General features: G+C 35.8%; 1 pseudogene; it reads right to left on the minus strand.

The window, feature by feature from the left end:
- Positions 1–4,537: 4,537 nt before the first annotated feature.
- Positions 4,538–10,611, minus strand: LOC139881163 (lysine-specific demethylase JMJ18-like; annotated as a pseudogene).
- Positions 10,612–10,936: the final 325 nt, after the last annotated feature.

The raw sequence follows: 10,936 nt of genomic DNA on the forward strand, positions 1-10,936 counted from the left end.
GCGCCTTAGCCGTTAATTTAGTTAAGATAATGACTGTTAACTACCATATGCATATAAACTTTCCATATATAGCGACATGAAATCGAATTTTCAACGATTTTTCAGTTGAGTTTCATATAAATTTCGCTTGCAAGTGGCCAAGTTTCAAGTAATTATCCTCGATCCTAAACCCTAGCTACAAACCTTATATCATGTAAATTATATACGGTATATAGTATCCGATACGAAGTTATAAACTCTTAAATCGATAATGTAAATTATAATAATGATTTATAATGAAACAATGGCTTTAATTTTACGATCGACTCAATCGGATTTGTTGACCTAATAATTATTGAAATGGACATTCATCTTAAAAATTATGGGTCGACTTTTTAAGATAACAACTTTTAAAATTGTTTGAATTGAAGGACTATCTTATATTTTGTAATCTAAAATCGTTCCATAAAAAAATTACGATCGACCTGGTGTTAATTTGCAGTCTAGTCGATCTCGTTCGCCAGCTTTTATTTTCAGAGCTGTCACCGTCATTAGTTTTCATGGGGAGGAATTTAATTTGGAGTGGCCACAAGGGAGGGTTAGGTACTGCTCAATCCAAATTTCCATAGATCAGTCTTATTCATGTTATTAATTTTTATTTTATTTTATTTATATAAAAAAAATGACTAATAAATTTTCATTTATTCATCCATAGAGGAAAAAAATGTCAAGTATTACTCACACGTAAAATATATATTGTGTTTACACTTCTCGATAGAAGTAAAATTATCACATGATATTAGCTTACCAGCTTCTTGCTATATATTTTCTTTCGGTACTTAAATAAATTTATGTTATAGGGATCACTTGCCAGGGTATATATTGCACGCGCATATATATGAACTTTTTTTTTATGTAACACGATCTATCAATCCAAAATTTATTTTTTCATAATTTAATACATAATTTTATATGAGAATAAACATTTTAATTATTGGATCACGTTTGATTGGCAGAATTTTTATTCTTCAAACCTTTTAATTACTCGATAAATATAATTCTCTAAATTAATTTCAAATCGATCTAACATTGACAAACTTGGTCTTATTTTTAGTTTCATTAATAAAATTCAACCCTTATTAAAAAAATAAAATTTCAAATTGATGTTTTTATCTTCGATCAAAATTTGCAATGTAGTTTAAAAGAAGATTGCATACAAATATATATATTGTAGCTCTAGTAGGGTTTAGAAATTTAAGTGTCCCATTCCATATATAAAGAGGGCTGCCCTCTCCTCATTTATGACTTAAGGTGTATTTAGATAAGAGTGCCTTTACGATAATTAGTATAATATATAAAGGGCTCCCCTTTTCTTTTTTTTTTTCTTTTTTTTTTAACTTCAAAAATAAGGACCACTAATACAACCCATAATTGTAGGGATGTGAGTCCTCACATTCATATTCAATCAATCACGACATTATGAATACTACTATAAATTGTCCTTAAACATATGTATAAATAAGATGTGTATACCAAGCTTATAAAAATATCTAGCTTTAGCATTTCTAGTAGTAAAGCAACCAAAATATGTTCCCAAATATTTATCTATATACATGCTACCAAATATCAATGAATTCATTAGATATTCTTTCATGGATAAAAAAGAGGTATTTTGGTGCATACCGAATATCAATTACAATACTTGTCTAAATAGTTGACACGTGAGATAATTGTGGATCAAAAAATTCATTTCCTGATAAATTTTCGAAGCACCACCTGACAATAATATGTTCTCTATACATATATACCAAAATATCAATGAGTTCGTTAGATTTTCTTTCTTGGATAATGGCTTATCATGAATATATATATAAACCTAATAAAAACAAGACTAAAAATGTATATTGGTCGACAATTTTAGCCTTCTTTTTTCGTTAACTACTTGCATTTACCTGTCATGAACAAAAAACCACGATATGCAACACTGTATATTATTGTTTGCATTTAATTATGACATTGTTTAAGGGTCAAAATGAAAGAACAAAAAAATTATTTGTACAATATATAGTAGTTTTTATTTTTCGGAGGTAGGTATCCTAGAACTTGAAGGACCACAAAGACAGTTGTTACTTATTCTTAATACAAGGTTTTTTTTTTAAAAAAATTAAAAATTGTTTATATATATATATATAATATTTTATTCCAGTCACTATGTTAAGGTTGGCAACGTTAATTTCACAAAGCTTTTGTCTCGAAATGGCAGCATTTAGTATGACAAAGTGTGTAGATATATTACAATTATTCTTCCTCTGTATATTCTTATTATAAATTTATATTAGTCTACGTACTTTTTTGAAGTAACCTATCGTTTTCGTGGTTTCAAGTACATATACTTATAAAGTTTACATATTTACCGGCCAAATTAGGCAAGGCTAGTGTTTTTTCTTTCTCTACCTCAACAATATTTCGTATTAAACTTATTTATGTTAGAGAGTCTTAAATTGTTCATACCAAAAAAGTGTGATCTCTCATGATATATAGATCCCATGAGCTCTTCCATAAGGTGCGATATGCTTACCAATCACTCAATATCTTATTGGTAAGAAGTCGACCAGTTTTAAAATTTGCTAACAAGTCGTAGAATGTATCACGATACAAGATACAAAATCCTACTTGTTTTAATACATAAGATCAGTACTCTGAGGGTAAATATCATGGTATAAATTAACCTCCCACCTATGAATTTATCATATAAAAATGTCACATGTAAAAAATTTCAATAATATGAAGATAAAGTTTACAAATCCAAATTCTCTATTGAAGTTTGGGCTTTCGGCCCACTTATATTTTCACCACATTCTATCCGATCATGCATGTGCACCCTCCTTCAATTTTGTCTCTATCAGACAATCACCACCATGCTCACTTATGCAGGCTTCTTCAACTCACACCCCGGTTCATCATACTCCACCAACTATGCTTTATTGGATTATGTAAAAATTAGATCAGAAAATATTTTCGAAGGACCAAGCAAGGAGTTGATCTGATGGCACTGGAACTTGCTGCAAGATCATTGTTGACGATATGTGGATTTATTGAAGACTCTGAAGCCAAATAATTCTCTAATCCTTCAGTTAGAGAGTGGTTGAATCATATAAAGACTGTCTTCTTCGAAGCCGAGGATGTATTAGATATTTTCCATGCAGCTAGAGAGTTGTCGGATAAAGAATATAAAGAGTTGATGGACAAAAAGTACAATAGACAACTATCCAAGGCTCTACTTGTACTGAAAGAGCAAACTCCATTCATAAATTTGAGAGGAGGGCATAAGACTATGCTGCCTACTAGGTCAGCGGACGCCACATCAGTAGTGAAAATGAGGTTGATTTAGTGATCAAAAGCTTTACTAATACTATTATATAGAAGCATGTTGTTGTTGTTGTGATAAAGGGCCTTCATTGGGTTCGGAAGATGAACGGTGGTATGTGGTGAAGAAGTGTACAGAAGTCATGCAGTCGGTCTTTGATACTTTACTCAGCATCAGTCAGTCTTACATTTTTCAGCCTTGAAATGTAAAGTCTTCCATGGAGTTCCTTGAAATAACCTAATTCGCCAAGTCATGCAGCCATGTCCCTATTAGCGCCTACAATAAATTGTGTCAAAGTTTTTAGTAACCTCAATGCATGTTTATCAATCTCCTCGACATTCCTTTACTTAACGGGGCACCCTTCACATGGATAGTCTCAAGATTCGCCATTATATACATATCTTTCGGCAGTTATTTCAAACTGGAATTTTCTCGTAGTAAACTCTTTAAGTTCACTATCAAATCTGGACTAAGCTTGAATGGGGTATTGGAGAAAGTCAAAGTGTCTCAAAAGCCTCATTCGATCAAAGAAATCGGTCTTCAAATTGGGGAGATCCCTTTCATGAGCAAATGATAAAACCCTCATCGATGGCATTCTTGGTCATGTCTCATTTACGAAAGACGGATCAATAATCCACAACTTTGTAGTAGACGGTATGAGGGTCTTCACATATCCATAGAGCTGCAGATCTTCGAACCTAAAATCATTTTCGTAAACATGGCATCATGTGGGGCTTTTTTCTTTTGCCCATGAAAACAAGAGTTCCTAAAAAACAAATGTTCTCAATTTGTGGATGGAACTATACATCATGAAGAGAGAGGAAAATGATTCCTCGATCAACGTCCTGGCCAGCATGCCATTAAAATACTGTTTTCCAAGAGATTCTAAGTCGCTCTCATCCTCCCCAAGAACAACACCATTATCTATTCACAATTGAACTATATCTTTCCTCTTAAACTCATAGCCCTCTGAAAATATAGCACAAAAAGAGAAACACAACTTCAAATACGTAGGCAATCTCGTGTAGATAGAGAGATAGCCTAAAAGGAGGATGCCACTCTCGATGGGTGAGAGCTTTGAGATCTCTCTCCATTTCTTCTTCTTATCATAAGCTGGTGACCGGAGCATTTGACCAAAAGCTTTGTCAATGAGCGGTAAACCCATACTCCTTCCTGCTATTTGTCTCGCAGTTATATGGTCTTCATGAGGAGTTGGGGGTCAACTTCTCCCAAAGCATGTAAGTAGAAGATCTTTTGTACATCATCTTGCGACATTAATGGGAGGCTGTAAAAGGTTGTTCCGACCACAGATGCGACGTAACCGTTCTGTGTCGTTATAAACACATCCATGCCTCGCCCAACCAACGGCGTATGGAAAAGCTCCTATGAATCAGAGTTTAAGTCACACAAACCATCGAAAACCAAGAGAGTCCTTTTGCTCCTCTCTGGTAGCATCTCCAGTAGCCTGTATTGGAGCATCTATAGATTGATAAGATTGTAGTATTGATGAGGTGCTTCAAGTCCTTCCAAACAGGATCATGATCATCTGAGTAGGATCAAATTCATCCCCATCATGAATCCATATCTTCCTGGAGAAGATTTTGCCAACTTTGTAGAAGAATGACTTTGCCACCTATGATGTGTAATTATTTGATAGTGGTATAGTTAGGCATTGAATGAGTTATTCTGGTAAAGTCACGATAATGGGATTATCATATCAAGTCATTCCATGTTGCTCAGCTCCCTTGCGTCTCCACTCGCTACGATAATTGAAGCAAGTGCCCCATGTGATTGTTTGAAGTACTGTCAGAGATTTTTGCGAGATCCTTCCCTGGATTCTTCATGTCCAAGCTCGGCATCTATGACTTCTCTCCGGTGCCATCTTGAGAGTGCACATTCTACTCCTATGCACCCTGCTTCAGTTTTGTCTCTAGACAATCACCATCATGCTCACTTCTGCACACTTCTTCAATACATGCCATCATTCATCATACTCCACCAATCATGCTTTTACTGGATTATGTAGAAATTAGATCAGTTTGCTTTACAGTTAACAATATTTAGAATATATTTTCAACTTTCAACTCTTGTGTATAAATACTTATTATCTTTAATCTGTATGCAAAACCACTTGAAATCATTAAGAGTTTGTTTTTTGTCTGAAATTATGATCTTGAATACTCGTTTGTTTCAACAATCAACATCCACCCTAGTGAAGTGAACAAAAATTATTGGCAATTTTCCTCACGGCCCTTTCACAATTTATGAACGGATGTCAATAGTTTCCTAACGTGGAGGCTGCAATTAATTAATTAACTAAATAAATTAAATAGGTGTGGTTGGTACCAATTATATATATGTTGACTTGTTCTTTTTTTCTAAAAGTGAAATCTTGCTAAGGTTTTAAATGACAATCATGGATTGCCCATATGCGACCATTTAATTTCAAGGATGTTGAGTGATGTTCATGACCCTATCAGGTAAACCTTTCTATAAGGGATTGTTTGTTCCCGCGATCACTCATCAAACTATTGGACATATGTGTCAAATGAATTGATAGACGGGAGGCGAGATTCAAAATTATCTCAAATACATCATTCACGTCGTAATCAATAGATGTGAGATTTTGAATAAAAATAAAGCATTTGATATATGTGTCAAATGGATTGGTATTCGTGACGTTAGATTAAACATAATCTCGAATACAAATATTATCAATATCTTGATCGATAAACGTCAGATTTGAATAAAAATTCGTGATTATATAAAAAAAAAAAAATCAAAAAAAGATAATCAAAACCATGTTACCAATCGTATCCAAAAACAAGAAAAGTTTTATCTCCATAACATTAAAAGTCCCAAGCAAAGTAGAAAATTATAACGGCGAAATGACTCCGTTTGTGCTTTAAACGTCGATAAAACGTTAACAAAGGGAAGAAAAAAAAATTGAAGGAAAGAAATATATTGTGGCTTTAGACAAAGTTAGCCCAGGCCCAGTCCAAGACTAAAAGCCCAGGCTGGAGAATCAGCTTGTGGAACATCAAAACGCCAGCGTTTTGATAGTTTCAGTGAGTGATGTTGCCATCTTATTCATATGATAGCAACGGTAAAAACAGAGCTTCTTACAACGTTAGACATCGATATAGGCATAACCTAACAAAGGGTGTTTCAGAAATATATTTTTTTTATAACTACCACCGTCCCTAGTTAAGTATTACATTTGTTATGTAAGATGCATAAGGAATGTGACGGTTAATTAAGGACGAAAAAGATGAAGCTTATTTCCAAAGACAATATGCCCTCGAATCAGTTTTGTACATATAACATACTCCTTCCGTTCCTAATTAACTGTCACGTTTTCAATGCAAAAGAGCTACAAGAGATATAAGGACATCACACCACTTAATTGCATAGAAAACGTGATTAGGGACGAATGTAGTAAATGATGACAGATAGCTAAAAAGGTAAACTGTCTAAAAAAACCAAAACTTTACTAATGGAAAACAGCATTCCATGGAGAAAAACTTCTCGAAATCCTGTGATGAGTTGAACAAAGGAAGAATCTTTTGAAAGGAAAACTTTTGAAAAATCCTGTAATGAGAAAACAAAGGAAAACTTTTGTTAAACTGTAAACTGTCTCTCCCACTCTCTCTAAGGTCTGCATGTCATCGATGAATGTTGTCATCTTTGAGGTCAGCGTCTCGTTAGTCAGCATCTTCCTCATTGCTGTTAGCTCTTCTGGACTTGCTTTCTTTAAGAATTCCTGTACAACCGAGTCTTCGTTCTTTTCTTCATTTGAGAAATTCTTGATTTCAATTCGGTGATTCCAGTATTCTTGGCAGCGATGATCTGGATCAAGAGCTTCAATAGCGTGGAAAACAAGTTTTCGCAACATATAATCAAGAATCGGATTATGCTTGAAAGAAAAAAGGAGATTTTTTTTTTTTAATAAGATACATAGGTTTTACCTTAATTACAGGAGGCGAGAGCAGTCTGAACATTTCAAGGCCATTTACTTTTAGCAATTACTGTAAAGGTGGGGATCCTCTTTCTCCAAGGCTGTTCCGTCAATCAATTTCAGAAATCAGCCTTTGCTTCACATTCTCCCAGCAACTCTGTGGTGAGATACCTGAAAACTCCATACATCCTTCTTCCAAACTCACCTATATAGATTAACAAAACTCAAATTTAGAATGTACTGTGTCCTATATGTCGTTTTCCCAAATCGCAACTAATGCAAAACGATAAAACAGAACGACGAATGGAAGAGAAAACAAGAATAAGAAAGACAAACCTTGAATAGAGGTCCGAGAAGTCCTGCATCCATAACCTCAGAGATATAGCTACACACTTGTGTTGGATTTAAAACGTTGTAGAATTTGACACGGCTTCTAAATCCTACACAAAACGAGAAGACAGCCGAGAATAAATAAATAAATATACACACAAAGGTTAAATATAAACAAACCTTAAATAAATATACATACCTCTTGGAAAGATAGCTTGTTTAGAGCACCACCTTCTTTCATTGACGATGGATCCGGTATCAAGAACCTCCACATTAACTCCCAACAAATTATTTGCATCACAGACCAAAGGTGAGCTCATGTCGGTCTTTTGAACTCTCAACTTGTTATTCTCCGACAGATCAACCCCGAATAGCATATTGCTGTTGGAGGTGGAGGCATGACCATTTCCAACAATAGCTTTCTCCTTCTGCTAACAATCTGATGTACAATTTTGACTATTGTACATGAAGTTAAGATCCAAATCCAACTTATCTTTACCTTTATAGGCTATAACTTTATTTGTGTTCTCGATTTGGCTCCCCACAGTTGCACTATCTGATAACAACATTAGCTCGGTAGAGCAACTTGGGCCACCGGTTAGCATTTCCTCTCCTCTCGGCGTATCGCCTCGGCGAGGCTCACCGACACCGACATGAAGCAACTCATGGTTATTTGCAGCCCATGCTTTTATAGCGCCCAAGTTTCCTTCTAATGCCTCTGCTAAGACATGCAATTCATCCATGGTGTCGTGGACGAGGATGTGTTTATTTTCAGCGTCACAAGAACAAAGGTTGTTCGCGTGTTTAAGACAAGCAAACCGGTCAGGAGAGCAGGCGCAGCCGACATCAGAGAGGTACAAGTCATACGAGCACTGGAAACATTCCCTCCCTGTGTCTGAATCGGAATCCTTTTCCACCTTTTCGAACTTCAAAGGTGTTGGAAGACATTCAATTCTTTGCTCCTCCAACTGTAATCTTGCCTGAGAATATATTTAAAGGAAAATGTATTCCTATTAGCATTCTGTAAAATAAACTTAATTGAGTTTCAAAAAAGAGGGTGATAGACATCCAACCTTAAGTGCCTTGGTACGCACTCCATCCTTCCCATAAATTCTTTTACACCTCGAATTTTGTGGACTTTCCTTCCTTAAAACTTCAAGTTCCCAAAGAGCCAGGGCAGCTTCTCGAGCTGATCCAAGTAAAAGCTTGTCGTGAGAAAATGATGGCTTACGATGTTGCTCGCTGTAGATCTCAACAGCTTGTTGTCCATGTGACAACCAGTCAACTGGCGCCACGTTGACCGCCTCGGCACAATTGAAGCCACAGTTGAATCCAGCATGATAGGCTCTTGGGAATGTCAGAATGAACTCCCCAGAATGCTGGACAGCTCGATATACTGGTACGCCCTCAGCTTTTAACAGTGATGGAGATAGCTGGGAGAAAATAACATGTCCAAAACTTAATTTTTACTTGATTCGGAAGATTAAAATTAAAAAATAAAAAAAATTAACATCATCTTACCAATTCACTTAGTAAATCAGGAACTTCATCAAACAAATCCGGAAGATGCTTCCTCAATGTATCTTCCAGTTTAGAAGCGTGAGTTCCAGGAACTCCGTACCATACTTTCGGATCTCCAAAATGAAGATAGTTGACCGAATACAGGTGGTTGTCTTCAACATGCTGTTACATACAAAATGCACACAGATTACAAAACGAACAAATATTCATGAAAGTGGCTATGACGAAAGAAACAGATTATTATGGAAAACATTTGTTATTATGCTTACCCAGCAAAAGGAGGAGAAGCACATCCCCACGTACAGCCATGGAACTATAATGCCAGATATATCATATCCTTCGAAAGAAAGCATGGATCCTGGCAGACGAGCAAAGTTGTTCAGATTCCAGCCTGACGTCACGTACTGATCTGAATCTCCTTTAATTAGATTTGATGATGCTTTCGGAAACCCACTTCCAAAGGCTGCTGTTTCTAGGTCAGCGCCATAGTAAACCTAGAACAAGATAAATAAGTAAAAAAAGTTTTACCACAGAAGATAACGCATAAATTACATTTTTCCAGAAAATAGAGTTCAGTTATATTTTCATACCTTAACCTCATCAGTGGGCTGTTCTACTATTCTCCAGTATTCGCCTTCTATGTCCTCCAATGAGGGTTGCCATCTTTTTGCCTCAGAAACACTAGACTCTGGCATATCTTTCATTCCGAAGTAAACCTGCTTGAAATTCTCAGCATAGATTTTATATTCTGCAAAGCTGAAGTCTGACCCGGAGTTGAACCCAAACTTCTCTTCATTCTCGGGAGCAGCCGGAGAATCTGAACCAGAATTGAGAGGCCTTCTTGTTTTACTCGTTCTCGATTGCCGTCTCCTTTTCCGTTTCCTGCTTCTGTTTTTCTTCGTCATCGGCTCCCTATTCTGAAGCAAGTCAACTTGCTGAATTCTGGTGGAAAATTTTGCTTTTACCCAGACGTCTTTAATTTTTAAGGGGCATGCTGGGGTCCACGATGACGGAGGAACTATACGGCAGATGCCAAATGGCTCCGCCTCGTTGCATATTTTCGCAATATAGCCGAGGGTATCTTCAAACTCCTGATAAATGGACAATCATAAACACGATAAGGAAATGGAAAGGATAGATTACGAAAATAAAATCTCCATTTTTTTCTTAGATAAGAATACCTCAGCAGTAGGATAGAATACAGGAGCCTCGTCAATGACAGGCCTGCATGCATTTTCAGGGTCCCATCTAGCTGATACCTGAAACATTTCATCTAGCTACATCAAAATCTCGAAGAAGTTAATCCATAAAATAATGATTAATAAATCTATTATACCAGTATTACAAACAACTCTAGTATCAAAAATACTTTAACAGAACCAGTTTGACATAGAAACATGTGTACCTTTCGGTTTCGAGGGCTCCCTGGGGGTTCTGATGTGTTGTCTTTTTTCATATCGCTCTTTGATCTCTGCAATTAAAAATGGTTAGAAAACACATACAACGAATAGACGTAGAATGTCTTACTTAAGCTTTATGGGTTTATATTATAACAGCATTCTTGCATTACAAGCATATCCATCATATGAGACCTAAACATTAGCACTTAGTCACAGAATGAAATCAAGCAGGAATGGTCAACCAGGATTAAATGGGTGAAATACCACAGGGCAAACATACTACCAGATGGAAATACATGCAAGTGCGAGAATTTATTCAAACAATTGTGTTCTGTATACTTCAAAACTAATACTATTATTCACATAAGAGAATTGGTCCTT

The sequence above is a fragment of the Rutidosis leptorrhynchoides genome, unplaced genomic scaffold (assembly GCF_046630445.1).
Source record: "Rutidosis leptorrhynchoides isolate AG116_Rl617_1_P2 unplaced genomic scaffold, CSIRO_AGI_Rlap_v1 contig121, whole genome shotgun sequence".
NCBI classification, from domain to species: Eukaryota; Viridiplantae; Streptophyta; class Magnoliopsida; order Asterales; family Asteraceae; genus Rutidosis; species Rutidosis leptorrhynchoides.